Below are 22,817 nucleotides of genomic sequence, written 5' to 3'. Positions count from 1 at the left end.
GTTTCTCAAGTCTGTTATTTTAAGTTTTGCGCCCTCCTCGAACCTCCTTCTTGCTGGTGTTAAAGGTTCTTGTCAAAAGCAACTATTTTCAGGCCATTAACAATAGAAAGGAGGATTAGGCTCTTTTCAGACCTGATGAATAATGCATGCTGCCAGTCAGTGGGTTTACCATCACACAGGGCAGTTCGAGGAAAAGTGTCATTGAGGAGTGTGCTGTTCAATTTCTGAGATCTGAATAATTTGAAGAAAAAATTGCATTTTAACGTGTGGAGGAAAAAAGTTATTGTTTGTGAACTCTATTCTTTTGGGCAAAAGCAGAGGAAAGGGAAGCTTGTCCAGTTCTGTTTCTTTCAGATATTTTCATTTTCCTTCCTACCCCCCGAGATTCCCCCTTTCCTCGCTCCTTTGTAGTAACACAGCACTCAGGTACATTAACCCAGAAGCTGTACACCTAATTTTTGCTATTTAATCCATGCCTAGAGGAATCATTACATTACCATTTAAATGCTAGCCACGTTTCCTCTCCAGTTTCCTTTAAAAAACAAGGCTTGTATAAAGTAAGTGTATTCACAGGACTAAGTACTATTTGTGCAACTTGGGTCCCATTGGTGGCTCACTACTGCGTATCCCCTCTAAATATTTACATTTTTGAGCTTTGTCTGAGGATCTCTTTGGTAAGATCTATCAGCTTGCAGAGACTTGTGGGGAAAAATTCACCAAGTGTGGAATAAGTTGAGATGCACAATTCCTAATCCAAAATAATAAGGTTGTTCACCAGGAAAGACAAGCTTTGAGACCAGCATTGTACAGATCATTTAGACTGTCCCTCAGTCCACTCTGGAAAGACTCCTACCTGTGTCCTAGAGAGAAGTGGTTATAACAAACAGTGGGGAAAAAGAGAGGGGACAATATCTTTCTCAAAAGCCAGTCAAATGTCAGATGCTGCTAGTTCCTTGGAGATGTCAAACCATCTGCTGTGTTTCATCTTTCTCACTTAAGGGTCTATGAACAAAGGGCAGCAGAAGGCCACACTGGCAGTGGGAGGGGCTGCATGCATCTGACTGCACTGGGTGAACAGGGAGAAGGACTCCACGGAGAACAGATGGTTCAGCATCTGTTCTTTTGAAGCCCTCCTCTCTTTGGGTTCCAGGACCCACTTCTTCTGGATCTCCGCCTACATCCCTGGCTCTTTCTACGCAGTCTCCTTTATGGACTTGCTAACTATCTCCTTCTTTAATGCCCTACCTAAGAGTGAAGCACATCTGCACTGCCAGCACCATTTATGAATATGGTTGTGACTGAGGTTTGCTCACAAACAGGACTTTAGCCTCCAGGCTAGGCTCTATGGGTGGATTCCATAGTATCCTTCCTTAGAGAGGCAACAAATACATATTTGCTTTATTTCTTCCCGTGTTTGATTTTGTGAAGTTGGAAAGGGATTGTCTCACCTAAAAATGTATCTGGTGTCCATGATGACCAGAGGGCCATGTTAGAAACTTCTAGAAGCCTTGATCCTTCATTCCCTTCTCTGACCATTATTATGATTGAATGAGTTCTGCCTAAAGAGCAGCTAACAGAGGACCAGCTCAACCTGGTGATCACTGCTGTTTCTCAGGGTAACTTCCCATTGCCTATTCTCATCCCAGGATCCTTAGTTTTTCTAATTATCTCCTTAGGCAACATCCCTTCCTCTGTGAGTCCACTATGGCATCATGACATCAAGCACACAAACTATCTGTACAGACGTAGGAGGTCCATACCATTAAGAGATCATTGTTGGGGCCGGCCCGGTGGCACAAGCGGGTAACCGCGCGCGCTCCGCTGCAGCGGCCCGGGGTTCGCCGGGTAGGATCCCCGGCATGCACCGACGCACCACTTGGCAAGCCATGCTATGGCGGCGTCCCATGTAAAGTGGAGGAAGATGGGCATGGATGTTAGCCCAGGGCCAGTATTCCTCAGCCAAAAAAGAGGAGGATTGGCAGATGTTAGCACAGGTCTGATCTCCTCTCACACACACACACACACACAAAGATCATTGTTAATTCTTCTGAGCTCAACCCTATCCTGCCATTCAGAGATTATGGACATTCAAAGTCATGGTCACATTTTGGCAGTAGTAAGTTGCATGTCTCCATCTGTAATTTTTGGACATCTCTTATGCTCAGCTTCACGTTCTCCCACCCAACTTATACTCCAACCAGTGCTTTAGAAACCAGATTTGCACAGCGGCTATATCCTTAACTCTACACTGTATGTCTTGCTTTCTGCTTTCTGTATATGGGATTCCTAAGGGAAGCCAGCCAAAATGCACAAATATAAAGGAGTTAATGTCCATAATCTCGACCAATGGGAAACTGGAGAAGATGGATGACTGCTGGTCTCTTCCATCGCTCAGGTGAGCAATTCCCAGGTGTATTCTATGCAGCTCCTCAGAGAGTGTAAGTGGGACTGAGCCTAGTGGCCCGCAGAGTAGACCCATCAGGACTATACCCTTTTTTCTCTACCTTCTTTCTTTTACTCTTCCCAGATTCCCATTCTACTTCTTTGGTCACTTCCTCAAATGAACAAAACACATGCAAGTCCTGTTCTAGACTCTGCTTTGGGGAGCAGGGTGGAGTCCAAGATAAGACATCCTTTGTTTCAGATTTGGTTTTACCTCCCTTTTAAGCAGCGTGCAATATCTTTAAGAGTTATCTTTCCAATTCTCCCCTTGGGTCTAGATTTTCCATATTTATTCTCTCCATCTCTTTTCCTTCCATTCTTTCCCAATGCTCCATGTCCATGTCTCCTATTCTCCTACAAAGTAATAACGGTATTTATGGGCATTGGTTTGCTTGCTGATCTGTTCGTTTGGGGTATCCAACAACCAACATCTGTCCTATGCAGGAGATTCCTGACCCTGACAGAGAGTCTTGGTGGGAAGCAGAGCCCTGCCTTCCCTAAAGATGCCCAAACAAAGAACCAGTTTCTCTCTTTGGCTGTCCCTTGGAAGCTAGAACATAGTTCAGGTTTGGTCTATTGGATGTTTCCACCTTAAGCAACTGACACAAAAACATAGGGATTGTTGCCCAAATACTCGCAGTAGAAGTAGTGGGGTCAAGAGCACAGCCCTGGCAGCGCTGAGTGACTGGGTCAGTGGTGCTGGTGATATTATTCTAGTCAGTCTTCTCCTTCCACATGCCCTTGACTCTGCTTCTGATGTCCAGCCTCCCTGCTCGTTTTCTGAGCCTGGTCTTACAACCTCCCTTCCTGCCAGATAGTCTTCCATTAATTACTTTTCAGCCTGAGTTAGCTAGAACCTGTCTCTGTTGCTTGTGATAGAGAACACAGGGTCCTTTTCCCCTCTCAAAGATTCCTTTTGGATTCAGGTTAAATTCGTACCTCACAGGTAGCCTGGTTCTCTCTAAGGAATTTACTAGTTAGCTTCTATTCTGGGCTTTCTCTAAAATGATCCTGTATTCTCTATGAGTACGTCCTGCATCTCTCTTCTCTCTGTACCCCTTTCAATGCTATATATCCAGTCAAGAGCTTCTCCTTCTATAAAACACTCCTCCAAGCACAGACAAAGGAGATGCTTGGCCCATTAGCAAGTTGCTCCCTGCCTTCCGCATTCACCTTTGGTCACATCTATTCCTCTGCTACATCATAGGGCTTCTTGAATCCCAGATGCTTTGGGTAAAGTCTGTTTTGTCACAATCACTGAAAAACTTTTGTGGCAAGCTAAGTGATTCTCTTTTTGCAGTAATAGTGAATTAACAAGAGAAATAGTTGTTTTGTATCTTCTACACAGTCAGCCCTAGCGGTTTAGTGGTTAAGATGCAGGGCTCTCACCACTGCCGAGGCCTGAGTTCATTTCTGGTCAGGGAACCACACCACCCGTCTGTCAGTTGTCATACTGTGGTGGCTGCGTGTTGCTGTGATGCTGAAAGCTAGGCCACTGATATTTCAAATACCAGCAGGGTCACCCCTGGTGGACAGGTTTCAGCAGAGCTTCCTGATGAAGACACACTAGGAAGAAGGACCTGGCCACCCACTTCGGAAAAATTGGCCGTGAAAACCCTATGAATGGCAACTGGAGCATTGTCTGAGTAGCACTGGAGGGTGAGAAGATGGTTCAAAAAGACCGGGCAGGCACACAGGGTCACTAGGAGTCTGAATTAACTCGACAGCACTAACAACATATCTTCAACATAGGAATCCTGAAAGCAGAATGAAAAAATGCCTTTGAAATGTGTAATCTTTGAATGAAATCAAAGGTATAAAGAATAGTTTTACTGAATCACGCTGTGCCTCACCATTTCCATCTGATCAATGGAGAAAGTATTCTGTTTCTCAGAATACTTGCTCTGACAGCTTTTGCTTTTGGAAGAGCTTTATGCATGAGGGTGTCAGGTCCCTTTCTGTCATCCACAGAATGTGAAATGAGACATCACTATGGTGGTGGTCTTTTATAATCCTTTCACTGTTCTCAGGCAATGCACACAGGGAGCAAGACTGCCTTTTCCCACAACTCTAGGGGATGCTATTCATATCCTAGTCTTTATGAAGGACCATCCTTGGAGTTTTGCCAGTGCGCAACCAGGGCAGCCGTGGGTGCCTGCCCTCAGAGTGAGAGATATAAACAACACATATTATTAGAAATGAGGGAATGATTCCCTGGTCCCTTTGAATGAAACCCTCAGTGGGTATGCAATTAATTCCCAATGGAAGTACCGAAGTCTGGGCTGCTATATAAGCAGTGAAGAAATGTCTCATTTATATTCCACTTTTAGAGATAAGGAACAGGTATTTAAAGGCTCTTTAGTCACTCTCTGGCACTTGAAACTTATGAATGGCTCTGTCAAAAGTGAAGATTTAAAAAGTGAATAATAAAACCACTTTAGAAGATAACTACCGGTATTTTTTTCTCTTACCTTTTTCTAAGGTGACTGTGAAATATGAATTGATATCATAGACACAGGAAAGACACTGAATGATTTGCTCAGTGGGGAAGAAAGCTGCCCCTCCCCATCTCCTGCAGAAAGAACTGCTGATTTCAGCCCAGTTTCACCCACTAGCTTCCTCCCCTCTGTTTGGAAGAGTCCCTCATTGCCACAGATGCTCAGAAGAACATTAGAGATTTTTTTTCTCTACGAGCGTTGTCAGTTAATGACAAATGCTGTCCACAGGGGCAGACGATCTTTATCCTACGATATAGCAGTCTCACTGGGGTCCTCAAATCATAACTCAGTGAGACCCTCCCAGATGAATTCCATTCCTGCAGCCCGAGTGCCCTGACAAGGCTGTCCTGGGCTGGGTATGGTTTAGATTTCAGAGATTAGAAGCTGCTAGAAGCATTGGAACAATTGAAGATTAATAATGAATTGCACAACTGTTACTGTGAACTAAGGAAATTAGTGGAAATAAACCTGGGGCTATTTCCTTATCAATTCACGAGACACTTCTCCCCAGGCAATCTGGCTGTGGGTATCAAAGCGTAAAAGATACAGAACCTTTGGCCAACTAATTCAACACCTGGGATTTTTAAAAATTAATTTTATTTTTAAACAGTGAATACAGTCACATGATTCAAAATTTAAAATATAAAAAAGTACGTAATTAAAAATCTCTCACAATCCTGTCCTCTGAAGACCCACTTCCCCTCCGTAGAAGCAACTAGTGTTTAATTTCTTGTGTTTTCTTCTAGACATATAAATGGATTATGCAAACAAATACACAGATATGTTCCCCCTTCCATTTTTTAAAATAAAAATTATGACATCTCCATTTTTCCTTGGATTGTTTTAAACTAAATATTTTGGGGTCTTACTGCACCAGGTGCATTTTTGCCCGCCGCCCAGAAAGCCAGTCCCCAAGATGAGGAGATTGCAGAGAGAGAGGGTTTAGTCACAAGGCAGCCAAGTGAGGAAAACGGGAGAACAAGTCTCAAATCCGCCTCCCCGAAAATAGGGACTCAGGGGTATTTATGGAGAAGGGGGCAAGGTGGTCTGAAATGACTGGAGCTGAGGGGAGATGAGGTGATTGATGATCTGCGCAAGTGTAGTCAGCCTTCATGTTCACAGAATGGCGGCATTAGCATGCCCTGAGGGTGGATTTCCAACCTCTTGCCGTCAAAAGGGCCAGTTGATGGGTTGGTGGTCTCAGTCCGGCCTGAAGTGGACAAGGGGTTCAGTTCCTGAAAAAATAGCTCAAACATCCATTACCATGGTGACCCCGACGACCTAGTGGGAGTCAGATAGCATATTACCTAAACAGCACAGTTAACAATTGGTAAGTTTATCCAGCAGATTTAAGTCCTCATCTTCTGTTCTGATAAGTTTCTAGGTGAGGCCATCGCCCCTTCTTCCTGGTAGAGGGAAGAAGATACCTTTACAGATGAAGATTTTCTTTTCAAATGTAAATGTCTCTCATAAAGGGTAACCAGAACTAAGAATGGGTTTAGCATGGACCCACCCAGACACCGGAGATGTCTATGGTAATGGCCTATTCTGGGGGCAGGCCTCCCATCCCAAACTCCTTTGGTTAGTTAGTGGGGGTGGGGGCCAAAATGTCATTCAGGCAGAGATATATTCTGAGCTGGCAAATTCCAATCCCCCATAGTTACTAGCTGCTTAATCATCAATGGCTGTTTGCCGGTTTCAGGGGAATAATTTTAGATTTACAGAAAAGTGACACAGGTAATACAGAGAGTTTCTGTATACCCTTTACCGACTTTCTCCTAAGAAATCAAAATCTGTACATTACTATTAATGAAACTATAAACTTTATCTGGGCTTTGTTAGTTTTTTCACCAATGTCTATTTTCTGTTCCAGGATCTAATCCAGGATACCACGTTGTATTTAAAACTGGATTCCTTACTTCCTTTCTTCCCTCTCTCCCTCCTTCCTTCCTTCTTTGCTTCCTTCCCTCCCCTCTACTTCTCTCTCCTTCCCTCACTTACTTTCTTTCTTTTAATTATACAGTAAAACGAACTTTTGTGTATGTGGGTTGGCGGATGTATGGTTGTATGGTTTTTAACACACATGTACATTTAGGAAACCACCACCATAATCAGCACACAAAATAGTTCCATCTCCCTGAAAAACTCCCTCCCTTCTCCCACCCTTTCCCCCTGGCAACCACTGTTCTGTTCTCCTCCACTGTAGTTCACTATAGTTTTGTCTTCTTGAGAATGTCATAAAAATGGAATTGTGCAGTTTGTAACCTTTTGAGACTGGCTTCTTTTACTTAGCATAATGTCCTTGAGTTGTTGCATGTATCAATACCTATCAATTCCTTTTCCGTGCTCAGCAGTGTTTCCTATGGATGTACCACTGTTTGTTTATCCATTCACTCACTGAAGGACATTTGGTCTGGTTTTGTTTTACTTACTCTATCTTGAGACTCTTAAAAATTTATCCTAACCATAGACAAAGATTTCCACTGAAACATTATTATTGTCCTTATTTTTAAATTCAAAACTAATATGTGATTGCTAAAAAAAGAGAAAACCCAAATGATGTAAAAGCGAAGAAGCAAAACGTGGATGCTCTCTTCTGACCATACAACCAATTCCACTGTGTCATATATCAGATTCCATGTGTGTGTGCACGCGCGCATGTGTGTGTGTGTTTTGAGGCTGTTTTCCACTGGCCTATTTGTATATTCCTGCACAAATGATGCATTTTCTTTATGACCATAGTTTTATAAAAAGTCTTGATTACTGATAGGGAAATTTCTTTCACCTTCTTCTTCTTCTTTGGTGATATCTTGTTAATCTTGTTTCTTTGCTCTTCAATGTAAATTTGAAAATTAAAATCCACGAAAAAGAGAAAGATTGGATTATCTATTGGAATTGCATTGAATTCAATTAGGGAGAACCAATATCTTTAGGTTATTGAAGCTCAGCCTCTCTGTTTGACTCTTTTAAATATTCTTTAGTAAAGTTTTATAATTTTCCTCAAAAAGGTCTTTCACATCCTACATTACATTTATTCTTATTTACCTTACTCTATGTTGCTCTGATAAATGCTGCTTTATTTAAAATTGAATTTTCTAATTATTTTTTTCCATTGAAGAAAATGCAGTTGACTGTTTATTTTTTTACATTAAGCAATCTGTCTAAACTCCTATAAACCTTAATAATTTGTACTTATTTTTTCAGTTCAGTTTTTCTTATATAAGTAATCATATATTTTTCTAATGATGATAGTTTTACTTCTTTTCAAACTGTATGTTTTATTTCTTTGTGTCTTATCGCATTACCTAGGACCTTCGGTATTCTGTGAAATAGAAGAGATAATAGCAGCCATTTATTTTATTTCTGATTTTAACATGAGTGCTTTTAATGTTTCATCATTGGCTCAGCTGTTTGCTGTAGATTTATGATGGATCCCCTTCCATCCCTAGTTTGTAAAGAGATTTGTCATAAGTGGTTGTCAAATTTTATCAAATGCTTCTTCTGCACCTATTAAGAGGATAGAGTTTTTTATCTTTTAAGTATTTCTAAAAGATTTAATATCATATTCAAATTATTTGTCTCTTGAATATTTAACAGAACTCTTTCTAATGTTATCTGGCCTGAATTTGTGAGTGATAACTTGACTTATTTAAAGATTATAATACCATTCTGCTTTTAGATATTTCTTCTTGAGTGATTTCAAGAAACCATATTTTTCAAGGAATTTGCCCATTTACATAAGTTGTCAAATTTATTGGCCTGGAATTACAAAAAATGTTTTATCTTAGTAATTTCTACTACATCTATAAATTGTATTCTTTCTAATTCTTAATTCTTTATTTGTGACTCCCTATTGTTTTTCTTAATCACTCTTGGAGGGGTCTTGTATTTTATTATTCTTCTCAAAGAAATAACTTTTTGACATTGTTAATCTCCTATACTGTACTGGTATTTTTCTTTTTATTGATTTCTTCTCTTAATTATTTTCTGTTGTCTACTTTTTTGTTTATTTTGTTTCTCTTTTCTCTGATTTCTCAATTTGTTTTGTCTAAATCATTATCAGGTTTTATTTTAATACAAACTGCTCAAGCTATAAATTTTCCCTTAAATATTGCATTAGCTCTGTCTCACAAGTTTTAATACATATTTATCATGCAACTAACCGCCAAGCAGCATATACATCAGGCTGCAGGAACTGTATGCATTTGGAAAAAAATCATGGGGACAGGATAGGGTAACAAGTGAAGGTCCCTCATTACTCTATCCCGTTCTGGGGCTGCTCACAGTGTTGCTGCCCAAGGGGGTTGTCTGCCCAGCTGCAAGACATGCCAATAGTCAAGAGGCAAAGTGATAGCAGAGAAAGGGTTTTTTATAACAGCTTGCTAGCAATGGGGAAGATGGCCGACTAATGTCCGAAAGAACCATCTTACAGAACAAAGACAACAGACCAGTTATATAGGGGGCTGGTCTCCCATTGGGGGCATCCATCTGATCTCTGGGTGGGTCAGACATCTGGTCTTTGTTTCTGATAGTTTTTTGTTTTACTGGATATGCATCAGAGACTGCACTAAGGCCCTATACCCTGATCTTTTAGTTGTCGTTGATGATGGCTATCAGCATAGACTCTCTGCCCAGGGGTCATCACATTCCTAAGGAACTCAAAAGAACAAAGTTATCAACTTATAGCAGCTGGGTGGGGCCATAAAATCTACAGAGCATGTATGGGTTAGTTAATCAGAGGTCATTCAAAGGTACAATATGGTTTCTTTTCTACAATATGGCTTCCCTTATGTCAACTTTGTCTTGAGCTGGTATCAATAGCATTCTGGAAGGCTCAGATGTCATCCTTTGGAGGGGAACCCCAACTCTTGAGTATACAAACTAGGAAAGCACTGGCTCATCCCCTGATGGTATCAGGAGCTGGGACACAATTGCAGTATGATGTGGGAGAACTCATTCTCCAGTCCTTTCTTGCCTGCTCCATGTTCACGGCTGGTTAAGCACCAGCTCCTCCATGGGCACAATCCAGGGCTGGGACCTAAGCTCTGGCTGACCTGAAGTGCTTGGTCGGAGCAGGGTTCCTAGAGCTTTGCATGGGACTAACTAATCTCTATTTTGGGATGCCAGCCTGAAGGGGTCAGTGTTTTTCTGGTTAACTCTTACTGCTCAGGATTGTTTTCAGTATCATTCAGTTCTAAATATTTTTCTAATTTCCTTTCAATTTATTCTTTGAGTTATTTGGAAGTGTGTTTTCTAAAATTCCAAATATATGTGATTTTCCCAACTTTTTATTACGAAAATTTCCAAATGTACGGACAATTTGGGAAAAAAGAAAGTGGAGTGAATTCGCACGCACAGACCCTACTCTTACATTCAACAATTGTAAACATTTTGCCATATTTGTTTTTTTCTCTCTCTATTCATATCTATTTATCACAAAGTTGTTAAACCCTGTACAAATATGTTGAAGACATCATGGCACCTCACTCCTAAATACTTAAGCATGTACCTCCTAAATATAATGACATTCTTTATGTACTTTATAACAATATTGTTAATAGACTTAAAATTATTGCAATTACATAGTATAAGTTAGGAGTTAGTCTTTACTCAAATGTTCCAATAATTCCGAAATACATTTATAGTTGGGTTTTTTGAAACAGTATCCCATCAAAGTTCACATATTGAATTTGCTTCTAATAGCTCTTTAACTTCTTTTATTCTGGAACATTCTCTCTACATTTTCTTTCATAATGTTGACTTTTCATGGAGTCCAAACCCACCATATAAAACGACTCACAGTCTGGTTCTCATTATTTCTTCCTTGTGTCATTTTATTTAGTCTTCATCGTCTGCATTTTCCATAAGTGGAAGTGAGGCCTGGAAGCTTGATTTGATTTGGATTGAACACTTTTTTGGCAAGAGCCTTCTTAGGTGATGCTGTGAATTTAATGCTCATCACATCAGGAGTTCCCGAGGTGAGATTGCCCACCGTTAGCAAGCATCAGTTTAGCTTATTTGTTAGAATGTGGTGCCTGCAAAGGTTCTCCACTGTAAAGTCCTTTTCTTTTCCACTTTCCAATTAATAAGTAAATCTGTGGGGTGACTATATTGTTGTCCAACAACATTTCACTGAATGGTTTTATCATCCACTGGTGTTCCTTGCCCCATCTGTTATTACATTGGTGGTTACAGCAAACTAAGTTCTCAGTGCTAGCATTTATTCTCTCTTTATTACCTGGCTTTCCTCTCTTTTTATTTTCCCTTTTCCCTTTCTCTCTCTCTCTCTGTTTTTCTCCCTCTATTTTTTATATTTTAGTAATATTTACTGCATGTCCTGTACTGTTTATAGTCTTGGTGGTGGGAATAGCTGTGGTACTTGGAATGTAAGTGTCTGTAAGTACTGTATCAGAAGTGGCCATTGAATTTGTAGTTTTTGTGCTGAAAATATGTGTAGCAATGGTGGTAGCATATGCTGTAATGGCATTTCTAGTAGCTTTAGTAGTACACTCAATATCTGTAGTGTTTATACATGAGGAAGTAGTAAAGTCTTGAGTACCAGCAATTATTGTGTCTGGAGTAGTAGAAAAAGTATTCACAATAAGGATAGTTGTGATGGTAATAACATCAACAGTAGTCAGGCTGTCTCTAGTGGAAGTACTTATAATGACAGTAACACCAGTTTTACATTGGTAATATTTGTATTGGTGGTTCTTGGTGTAGTGGTATTTCCAGAAATATTTCTACCTAACTTTCTTCTATTTTTGAGATTCATTATGGACTAATGTATTACAATGTGCACCCACCCAGAACTTGGCCTCAGCAATGGTAGCTGGGGGAAGAATAAGAAATGCTGATGACCTGCTCCTCCCTAGAAGACAGCTCTCTGACAGAGAGCTGGAGAGAGAGGGAGCTGTGTCCTTGGCTGCACGAGTCTGGAGTGGGGTTTCTATCTCACTGAGCTGGGAGGGACTTAGGAAGAGAGTGGCTCTCTGCTCAAATACCGGAAACTTTTGCTATTCTTACTAAATTTTAGTAGATTTTCTTTTCTTTTCTTTTCTTTTTTTTGCTGAGGAAGATTTGCCCTGAGCCAACATCTGTTGTCAATCTTCCTCTTTTTATACGTGAGTCGCCACCACAGCATGGCCACAAACAGGCGGGTGGTGTAGGTGCATGCCCAGGCACCGAACCCAGGCCACCAAGGCAGAGTGCACTGAACTTAACCACCAGGCTGCCGGGGCTGGCCCAGTAGATTTTCTTGAATAAATTTTTTTTTATTTTGCTATATGCCTTAGGACCATTTTGAGAGATATGAATTTTTTAAAAAATAATTTTCACCAGTTTCACTGGGGAAGGGTTTGACAAAGCTCCTAAGACTGTCATACTGTACACTGAGGTCCTATCGTGCTTTTTCTAATCTTATTCCTTTATGGTTGGTAAACAAACTTTGTATGATTTCAATGTTTTTAAACTTACTGAGGCTTGTTTTATGTCCTAGCATACAGGCTATCCTGGAGAATGTTCCAAGTGCACTTGAGAAGAATGTATATTCTGCTGTTGTTGAATACAGTGTTTCTATAGTTGTCTGTTATGTCTAGTTGGTTTATAGTGTTTTTCAAGTCTTCCATTTCCTTGATGGTTTTCTGTCTGGTTGTTCTGAATGTTATTGAAAGGGGGCCATTTTAGTATCCCAGTATTGTTGTTGAATTTTCTATTTCTTTCAGTATTTGCTTCATGTATTTTGAGGCTTCTTTTTTATGTGCATATCCATATGTAATTGTTATATCTTCCTGATTGACCATTTTTTCATAAAATATTTCTCTTTATCTCCAATGATCTTTTAAAAAATGTTAAAGTCTATTTTGTCTGATATTTCTATTGCTATACTCCTTCTTCTTGTTTTTTTGCTAGTATTGTTATACATATTACATCTACCTATAAAACAAGCTCATCAATGCATTGCTAAGTTTGTTATTTTATACAATTTTATGTGTTTTAAAGAAGCTGAGGAAAGAAAAAGTAGCAAGTATATATTTATAAAGTTTTTGTTATATTAACCTTATTATTTCTGGTTAACTCTTTCTATGAATTTGAGTTACCCTATGGTGTCATTTTATTATTCCAGAACAAATTTGTTCCCATCTGCTCCTTTGCACTCTTATTGTCTAATATATACATTTATGTATGTTATAGACCCAACAATACAAATATACATATATAGTTAGAAGTAATTGTTTTTTAAATCAAATTTTAAAAAGAATAAATATGCAATTATAGTGTCTTTTACAATTATCTACAGTTATTTTAGCTGGTGCACTTCCTTTTTTCATGTGGATTCAAATTATTCTCTGGTGTCACTTGCTTTCAGCCCGAGAACTTCTTTTCATATTTCCTGTAGGATTGGCCTTCTATCAATGCATTTTCTGTTTTTAATTTATCTCATAATATCCTTATTTGAATTTAACCTTTTAGAATATTACTTTGCTGGATATAATTCTTGGTTGACAGTTTTTCATTTCCTTCAGCACTTTGAATATGTCATCCTACTGTCTTATGGCCTCGATTTTTCTTGAAGAAAAGTCAGTTGTTGATCTCATTGGGGTTCCCTTGTACGTAATGAATCCTTTCTCTCTTGCTCTTTTCAAGATTTTCTCTTTGTCTTTGACTTTCAACATTTTTACTATGATGTGTGTGGGTATGGATCTCTTTGCACTTATCCTACTTGGAGTTTACAAGCTTTTTTGGATATATAGATTAATATTTTTCATTAGCTTTGGACATTTTTCAGCCATTATTTCTTTAAAATTCTTTTCTGCTCTTTTTTTTCTCTCTTGTCAGTCTGTGACTCTCTTTATGTGAATGTTGGTGTACCTAACGGTGTGTCCCACATTTCTATGAATCTTTGCTAATATTTTATTCTTTTTTCCTTCTGTTTATCAGATGGCATAATCTCTATAAATCTATCTTCAATTTTGCTCATTCTTTTCTTCATCAGCTCAAATAATAGAACACTTTTTATATCCCTTTGCTACCTGAGGCTTTATTGATGTAGGCATCTTAATGTATCATTATACTGCCCCTCAGAATAACCTATAAATGGAAGCAGGATTGAATAAATAAATGTGTAGAAAATTACTGAAGGCATTTGTTGCTTCAGAGAATTTAGGAAGTAAATCAAGCATGTCTGGGACAAATTGGTAATCCCGTCATTATGATCATAAAGCTATTACACAGAAAATCAAATTATCAGAACCTGGTTATGGTTCTGTGGAATTAAAATAGATTTTATATATATATACACACACACACATATTTATATTTTTTAAAAAGTCAAATGTTCTTGGGAGGAAAATCTAGTATATACAACATTGATGATATTTACTTTTACTGGTTTTTCCACACATTAAGTAAAATTTAGCAATTTTTCTTATGGAAGAATTAGATACCTACTTTTAAAATATAAATTCCAGCAGTATTTATATTTTAATGAGTACTAAGTGAGAAGTATGATATAGCTCTTACCTTCTAGAAATAAGACTCCCATTTCTAAGCCAATACAAGGGATATCTGCCCTCCCAAAGTCCCCACCAATAAGCCAACTTTTCAATCCTAATTAGGTATTATTTGCTTATTTCAAATTGGATGGTAGTTTAGCCTTAGAGCAATAGGGCAGGAGAAACTGAGATTTGACAATGAATAAAACATTAGCATGTCACCGATTCTGAAGGACAGAGATAGCTATTGGTATTCATATTGATAAAATATTAGTGGAGGAAAAAGTAGCAAATAATTTTGGGGCACCTAATCTGTGGTAGACTCTGTGATCGGTGCACTACTTACATTGTCCCAAGTAATCTTCTCAATAACATTGTGAAATACATTTTACTAGATCCATTTTACAAAATTAAAAATAAAGAATTCAAGTAGATTCAGTAAAGAATCCTAAGACTGCCTCTCTTTTCCTCATTCATCATGACCAATCCATCAATTTCCATTCTTCTGTCCTAGTTAATCAATCATCCCTAGCATGTGAAATTTTTTTTAATGTTGACTGGGTGGATGGATAGACAGATGGATGGACTGTGGATGGATGGATGGTTAAATGATAGAGCTCATAAGCAGAGAAGCTGGAAATCACACTCAAGCATGTCTGAATCCTACCCTTATTTTCTTTCCATTGTGTCAGATTTATCTGTATGGCTTTTTCAAAAGTCAGGTTTATTGAGTCATAATTTACATACAGCAAAATTTACCTTTTTCAAGCATACAGTTCAGTGAGTTTTGACAAACATATAGTCATGTACTCACAACCACAATAAAGATACAGAACAGTTCCCTCACTCTCAAAATTTCCCCTGTGACTCTTTGCTGTCAATTTACTCCCTCCACCCCAAGCCTTCTGATGGCTACTCTGACTCTGCTGTCCTTTACAGTAACCACACCCTTCTTGCCCTTGGCTGTCGAGTGCCACCAGTTAGCCCTTGCACCTCAGGATCCAATCATTCTCATTGCACTTACGTTTCCCAGTTCAGTAACTGCAGTTACCATTGTGAGGTTTGGCCTGCAGAGAAGAGCAATTACAGAACCCTTCAAGGATGCTAGGGCTTCTCTCACAAATTTATTTCTCACAGTTATGGCGAAAGGTATGTCTTCTGGACCCTTCCATTGTGTATAAGTAGGTCTTAAATGAAAAATCCACTCTAACATTCTAATCTCACTAGAATCTTTGTATCCCTTCCTCTACATTACAACAAGACAGTACTGGATTTCCATCTCGTTCACTATGGGCCACTTTTGGTCATTGTTTCAGCCAAACAAAGTGTTAGAGCCCTTTCCAACTCCTCAAGCGGCAATGTAAAATTCAGAATCTCTGCTTAGTGAACCCACATCTATACATTGGGCCTGATCCAATTTTATTTTCCTTTCACCATTATCCTACATCCTTAATATTCATTCCCACATATGTTCATCAAATTTATGTCTCTATAAATTAGAAAAATCAAGTCATTCCAATAATTACAATTATCTTTATTATCTTAACCATTCATAGATGTCATGACCATATTAAAAAATGAAGGCAAAGTATTAGAAAATTATCATTTGTTCAGGGCTTTTTCAATCTTATTTTCTGGGCATATTTTCTGGGCATATCGTATAATTTCATTCAACTTGGAATTCGGTTGAAACAGTTTAGGATTTTGGATCACAGAATTTATGTTCTGGGTTAGAGAAGACCCAGGAATTACAGAAAAATCCAAGGTATTGAGATTATGAAAGCACATAGAGAGCATAATTGGCCCTGGAAATAAGAGCTAACAAAATTGAATACATAAGGCAAAATGAACAATTCAGGGGAAGGGAAATGGAAAGAGTTCTTAATACTGCAGACCTCAGGAGTTTTCTTATTCTTACTTGATCTAAAAGTTAAGTGTTTGAAGTAAAAATACTAATGATGTGTTGGGTGATTATAGCATATTTATAAGTGAAGTGAATTATAGCAACGTCATCAGGGATAGGAGGGAGGAATTGAGAGCACTGTGTTATAAGGTGCTGGCACTTCAAATAACACAACAGAGTGTTATTTGAAGGTGGAATTAGATTAGTATAAAATGTATATTGCAAATTCTAGGGTAATCACTAAAAATTTCTTTTTAAAAAAACTTGTACTAGCTATGCTAAAAGAGGAGATAAAATGGATCATATAAAATGCTCAATTAAAACCAGAGAAGGCAGAAAATTAAGGGAAAGAGAAACAAAGAAAAAAATGCAACTAATAGAAGACAGTTACAAACATGGTAGATATCAATCCATGAATAACCATTTAAAATGTGAATTGTCTAAATATGCCAGTTTAAAGATAGAGGTTTCCAGAGTGGATTTAAAAAAAAAAAAGATTCAAATATATGTTGTCTCTGAGAAACCCACTTTAACTATTAAGACACTGAAATGTTAAAAGTAAAAGGATAGAGGAAAATATACCATGCTAAAGATATACCATGCTCACACCAATCAAAAGAAAGCCAGAGTAGCTATGTAATTTCAGACAAAGCAAACTTCAGAATAAGGAAAATTATCAGGGATAAAGAGGAGCACTAAATGATGACAATGGGGCTAAGTATCCAAGAAGGCATAACAATCTTAAACATGTATGCACCTAACAACACAGCATCAAAATATGTGAGACAAAAAATGATAGACCTGTGAGGAGAAATACACTAATTCACTGTTAAGGCTGTAGACTTCAACATTCCTTTTTTAGTAATCAAGCAGGAAGAAAATCAGTAGGGATATAGTTGACCTTAATAACACTATCAATAAACTTCACCCAATTGACATTTAGAGAATACTCTATGTAACTACAGCAGAACACACATTCTTGTCAAGCTCACATGGACCATTCACCAAATAGACCACATTCTAAGCCATAAAACCCACATTAAATTTTTTCTTTTTCTTTTTGGTGATGAAGATTGGACCTGATCTAACATCTGTTGCCAGTCTTCCTCTTTTTGCCTGAGGAAAATTGTCAGTGAACTAACATCTGTGCCAATCTCTCTATTTTTTTTGGTATATGGGACACCACCACAGCATGGCCTGATGAGCGGTGTGTAGGCCCACATCTGGAATCAGAACCCGTGAACCCTGGGCAGCTGTAGCGGAGTGCATGAACTTAACCACTAGGCCACTGGGCTAGCCCCAACATTAGAATTTTTTTAAGTAGAGATCATACAAAATATGTTCTCAGATGACAATGGAATTAAACTAGAAATTAATATCAGAAATCATCATTTATCACCAGGGAACTGCAAATTATAACAACAGTGAGCTACCACTACACACTTATTAAACTGGCTAAAATCCAAAAAAAGACAATACCCAATACTATAGAGGATACAAAGTAAGAGGAACTATCATTCATAGTTACTGGGAATGCAAAATGATACAGCCACTTTGGAGGAAAGTTTGGCAATTTCTTATAAAGCTAACCATCATTTTGTCATATGATTTAGTAATCCTGCTCCTTGGTATTTACCCAACTAAATTGAAAACTTATGCCCGTACAAAACCTGCATTCAAATATGTATAGAAGCCTGAAACTGGAAGCAACTAAAAAATCTTCACCTGAATGGATAAACAAACTGTGAAACATCCATACAATGGAATATTACTCAGCAATAAAAAGAAATGAGCTATCAAGCCACAAAAAGAGCCACATGGAGGAAACTTCAATGCATGTTGCTAAGTTAAAGAAGCCAGTGTGAAAAGGCTAAGTGCTTTATGATTCCAATTATACAGCAATCTGGAAAGGCAAATACCAGAGTGACAGTTAAAAGATCAGTGGCTTCCAGAGGTTCAGTAGGTGGGGAGGATGTAGGTGGGGATGCAAAGTGGGGTGTTAAATAGGTGAAACAGAAGAGATTTTTTAGGTTGGTGAAACCAAACTATACTTTTGTCAAAACCATAGTACTTTATAGCCCAAAGAATGAACCTTTATGTATGCAACTTAAAAATAAATCATTTAGGAGGCCAGAGGATCCCAGGTGGAATACAAAAATTGACAAAAGAATCTAACTATATTACAAGTCTGTGAAACAACGTCACTGAGGGTGATGGGAGAAAAGGTGCTGATCTAAATAATTCTGGAAATGAGTGGAGTCTGTAAGACTAAGGGCAAAAGAAACTGTATATAAGCACAGTGCTCTAGTTGAGGAAGTTGTTTTCCATAGGGGTAGGTATCAACAATTCTAATACCACTATACATGTATCCTGGATTTGAACAATTAAGTAAATGGGTGGTGGATGGCGGGAGCCAGGTTTCTCACTGTTCAAAAGGGATTTTACAGAAAAGCGAAGGAAGTTTGCTAGAATGAATCATGTCATAATGGACAGGGACCGAAGTTAGAGACATCAGCATGAACTTATGCTGAGCTTAATATATATACAGGTGGTCACATATAGAAATATTTATAGATATGCATATATGCACAAGTTATGATATACCTACTACCCAGATCTTGGTTTCTAATATCATTCTCTAAGGAAGGAATCAAGGTTTCTTGTAGAAATGGCAGATTCTAATACTGGGGCAGGAAATATACAAGATGAGCCTAGAACATCCTATAGTCCCAGAAAGTAAGAAAATTCTCAAAAAGAAAAAGAACACCACCACCACAATGTTGGGAGTATGTCAAAAAGACATGTAAGCCAACTGAAAGTGCTCACCATGAGCAAAAGTTGGAATGACTTGAGCAATAAAATAACTCAAGTAGTATTGGATTATAATTCAAAGTGTAAAGTAAATATCCATGACTTTATATTGCTATAAATAAATGATTGCATAAATAAATAAATGGGTAAGAATCCATAAATCTCATATGTAGAAGAATTCCAAGTAATTTGTATAGATATTCCATCCTCAAGGAAGTGGAGCATAAATTCCCACTCCTTAAGTGTAGGTTGCATATAGTTACTTTTTTCCAAAGAATACCACGTAGAAAGGGGAGAAAAGAGTAACTTTACAGTGGAGAAACCTGATGAATACCACCTCAACCAGGTGATCAAGATCAATATCAACAGCAATACATCAAATTGACAGTAAGTCCCCTTGATATGATGTGATCAAAAGGGCAATTCACAAAACCCCTAAGCCCATTAAGATCATGAGAAAAACATCAGACAAACCCCAATCAAGAGACGTTCTACAAACTGCCTTACCGTTACTTCTCAATATTGTCAAAGTCACCCAAAATAAGGAAGGTCTGAGAAATATGTCACATCTAAAAAAAAAAAGATGATGACTAAAAACTAGCAACAGCTATCTCATATTTTGGCCAGCTCTTGAGAAAATGTTGTCTATGTTCATCGATACTAAGAAGAGGAAAGAACATCGAATGTTTAAGAAAAATAATGTAGGGATGTGGAAACAAATCTTGAATAAATTTTATCATATTTGAAAACCCTTAAGTAAATTTCTTACCTTCCCCGAACATAATTTCATCGTCTACACAATAGGGGTAACGCAATGTACATCTCAGCAAGTTGTCCTGAGGATTAGGTGAAATATGTACATAAAGTGCTTGGCATCCTGAAGGCCATTCTCTTTCTCCACTAATAGTTTGCTCACAGCAATATACTGTAATGAAGTGAGGCTAGAGGAACAATAGATACTTAAAAGTCGCTTCCATTTGCCTTGCACATAGCCTGAAATACAGACTCATGTTTATATGGAGTCTCATGCCATTTAAACACTCCCACAGTTCCATTCTAACTTAGCACTATTGTGATGGTCCACGATATAAGATCACGGTGAAACATAAGTGGAAGGTTCTTGCTTGTTTGTTTTTTATTTTATATTTTAAAATATGCTTTATTTTTAATAACAGTTTTAGATTTATAGAAATATTAGAAAAAGTATAGAGAGTTTCCATATACCTTACACCCAGTCTCCCTATTATTAACATCTTACCTTAGTATGACACATTTATCACAATTAATAAACAAATGTTGGTACATTATTATTAACTAAAGTCCATACTTTATTCAGATTTCCTCAGTTTTTACCTAATGTCACTTTTCATTTTATATTCACACTGAAATTAAGGGAAAAACACTTTGTCCCCCGGAAATATCCAAGAATATTTCAGCTTTTCTCGTAATTAATATTTATCTAATCATGAAACCCATGATTCACGGGCTTCATGGAAATGAATGAAAAATAGCAAACATCTTGCTAGAGTTTAACACATGACTTAACTCCTATACATTTGTTTTTAATCTTCTTTTTTTTCCCTCCTGTTGTGTCAGTATTGCATTTATCAGGACTTTCCAGAAAATGCAACTGAAGGGCTAAATGTGTTTGATTACATTTGGATTTTTACATTGACTTGATGATTATTTGGAAAGACTGAATTTGCAGGGGAAAGAGCACTGTCTAGGAGTCTAGAGTTCAAATTCTCTTCCTGACCCTGTTGCTAAGCTAGCCATGGGACCTTGGTGCCTTATTGCATCTCTCCCAGTCTGTATTTCCTCATCTGTAGGGGTAAGAAGGACCAAATGATGTAAGCATCCTTCTCCTTGACAATTCTATGATGGTAGAATGTGCAATGCAGTTGAGTTTTCAAACTGGTAAGCGTTTGTGAATAAGACTGCAGTTTGGAATTTGGGCTTCCTAATCCAGGGAAGGGAGTCTCCCTTGGTTTGGGTGGGGTGAGAGACTTGGAATTTTCTGTAGAAACAGAAGATGTTTTCCCTTCAGGCTTAGAATGTTGGGTGGTATATCTTGCCCACCAAGAAGGAGAAAATAGGATTGATGATAATTTGTTAGATGGAATGACTTCCCACAAAAAATGAAAAAGAAGGAAAAGGCAGAACAAATAACTAAACCTTTGCTTTGCCCTAGCGGAAAAGCTGATGAAATTTAGAAATATATTTATGTCTTTATTCACCCAGGCTCTCTACCTGAACCAACAACTATTCGTGAAACTTTCCACATTAAACTTTCAGTTCCAGTAAAGTTCACAGCAGCTTCTAAAACTGCACTTGGAGGTGACAGCATAACATTCCTTCGGGTCTGATGCATAAAGGCTTAGAGTGTGAGGGCTGAAAGTGTTTCAGAGGGGAAGGAATGTACAACTGTGTTTCTACCACATGCCCAAAACTTAACCTACGTTACCGATCCCAGCTGGATGCTTTATACGTATTATTTCTAATCCTTCTAAGAATCCTACAAAACAGGTGGTTTACAGAAGACGAAACTGAGGCTCAGTGCAGGGTAAATAACTTATCCAAGTTCACTCAACTCTAACATGCTGGTTTGAGTGTTTAACCCAAGTCTGTCTGACTCCCCCTCCTCAGTTGTGTTCACATCTGTTAACTCCAGACTGGCTTCAAACCCGCCTCTGGGAAGCCTTCTTTGACCCTCCAGAGACTTTAAATTATTCCCTTTTCTAAAATTGTTTTATTGTGTGGATCACATAGTGTTTTCTTTCTGTGTTCACGTAATTTTCTCTTCTACAAGTCTGTGACTGTCTGGAGCACAGGGACAGTGTTTTTTGGCCTCTGAATCCTCAGTGCCTGGCACATGGTAGGTGCCCAGAAAATATTTGTTCAGCCCAAGTCACACAATTAATTAGCCACAGAGCCAGAACTACGTCCAGACCTCCCGACTCCTGGTCCAGAACTACTTCACCACTACATTATTACTTTTATATTTTTAATCATATCCAATTTCCAAATTATTCTCCCCATAAAACCTCCTACTTTCCTCATCCTGAATCCTGCACATTATTTCTTTGACAAGAGGGAAGGTTTTCACCACAACTACAAAGGCTTGCATTTATTGAAGACTTACTGTGTGTTGGCGCAGGCTAACATGTGCTAAGCCTTTTCACAGAATCCTCCCGTTTAATCCTGACAACTCAAGGCGTTGAGTGCTGTTATTACCCCGGTTTTACCAACGAGGAAGCTGAGAAATAAAGATAGTAACTAGACCAAGTTCTCAAAGGTGGAAAGAAGGTCCACGAAGCATAGCTCTACACAGGCATGGTCTGAAACGATGGAGGTCCCTGCCTCGGGGTTGGAACAGAGAGGAAGGAGAGTCGGCCACACTAACAGTCTAAGGTTTTATCTCTTGTTTGTGAGATAACAAATAGGATTTTTTCGTTTTTTTAGTGAAATAACTGCTGTATCTTGATCCTTAAGGAACATGGGTAACACCAGGTTCCAAGGGCGATTGAATTGAAGTCACTCCCTCCTCTTCATACCGGCCCACTTCTACCGCGAGATTCTGAAACAGGTTGCTGAGCACTTCCCATGTTGAATCTGTGCATACTCTGGTTTCTTACAAGGTCATGTGGAGGATAAGATTCAGAACATTCC

The 22,817-nt window shown here is 38.3% G+C and overlaps 1 long non-coding RNA gene across 2 annotated transcripts in view; it reads left to right on the top strand.

Annotated features, from left to right (window-relative positions):
• Positions 1 to 6,340: 6,340 nt before the first annotated feature.
• Positions 6,341 to 22,817, top strand: part of LOC147917675 (uncharacterized) — a 37,595-nt gene continuing 21,118 nt past the window's right edge. The window contains exons 1-2 of one of the 2 annotated variants that reach the window (XR_015551624.1): positions 6,341 to 6,677; positions 10,783 to 10,918. This is a non-coding gene — a long non-coding RNA (uncharacterized LOC147917675). Of the gene's footprint in view, positions 6,678 to 10,698; positions 10,919 to 22,817 lie in introns of those variants that run through there. The other variant, XR_015551623.1, reaches the window with a different exon arrangement.

Source organism: Ceratotherium simum, chromosome 3, assembly GCF_057802395.1.
Source record: "Ceratotherium simum simum isolate JZ-2026a chromosome 3, ASM5780239v1, whole genome shotgun sequence".
In the NCBI taxonomy this organism is placed as follows: domain Eukaryota; kingdom Metazoa; phylum Chordata; class Mammalia; order Perissodactyla; family Rhinocerotidae; genus Ceratotherium; species Ceratotherium simum.
This window is presented reverse-complemented; position numbering and strand designations above follow the sequence as displayed.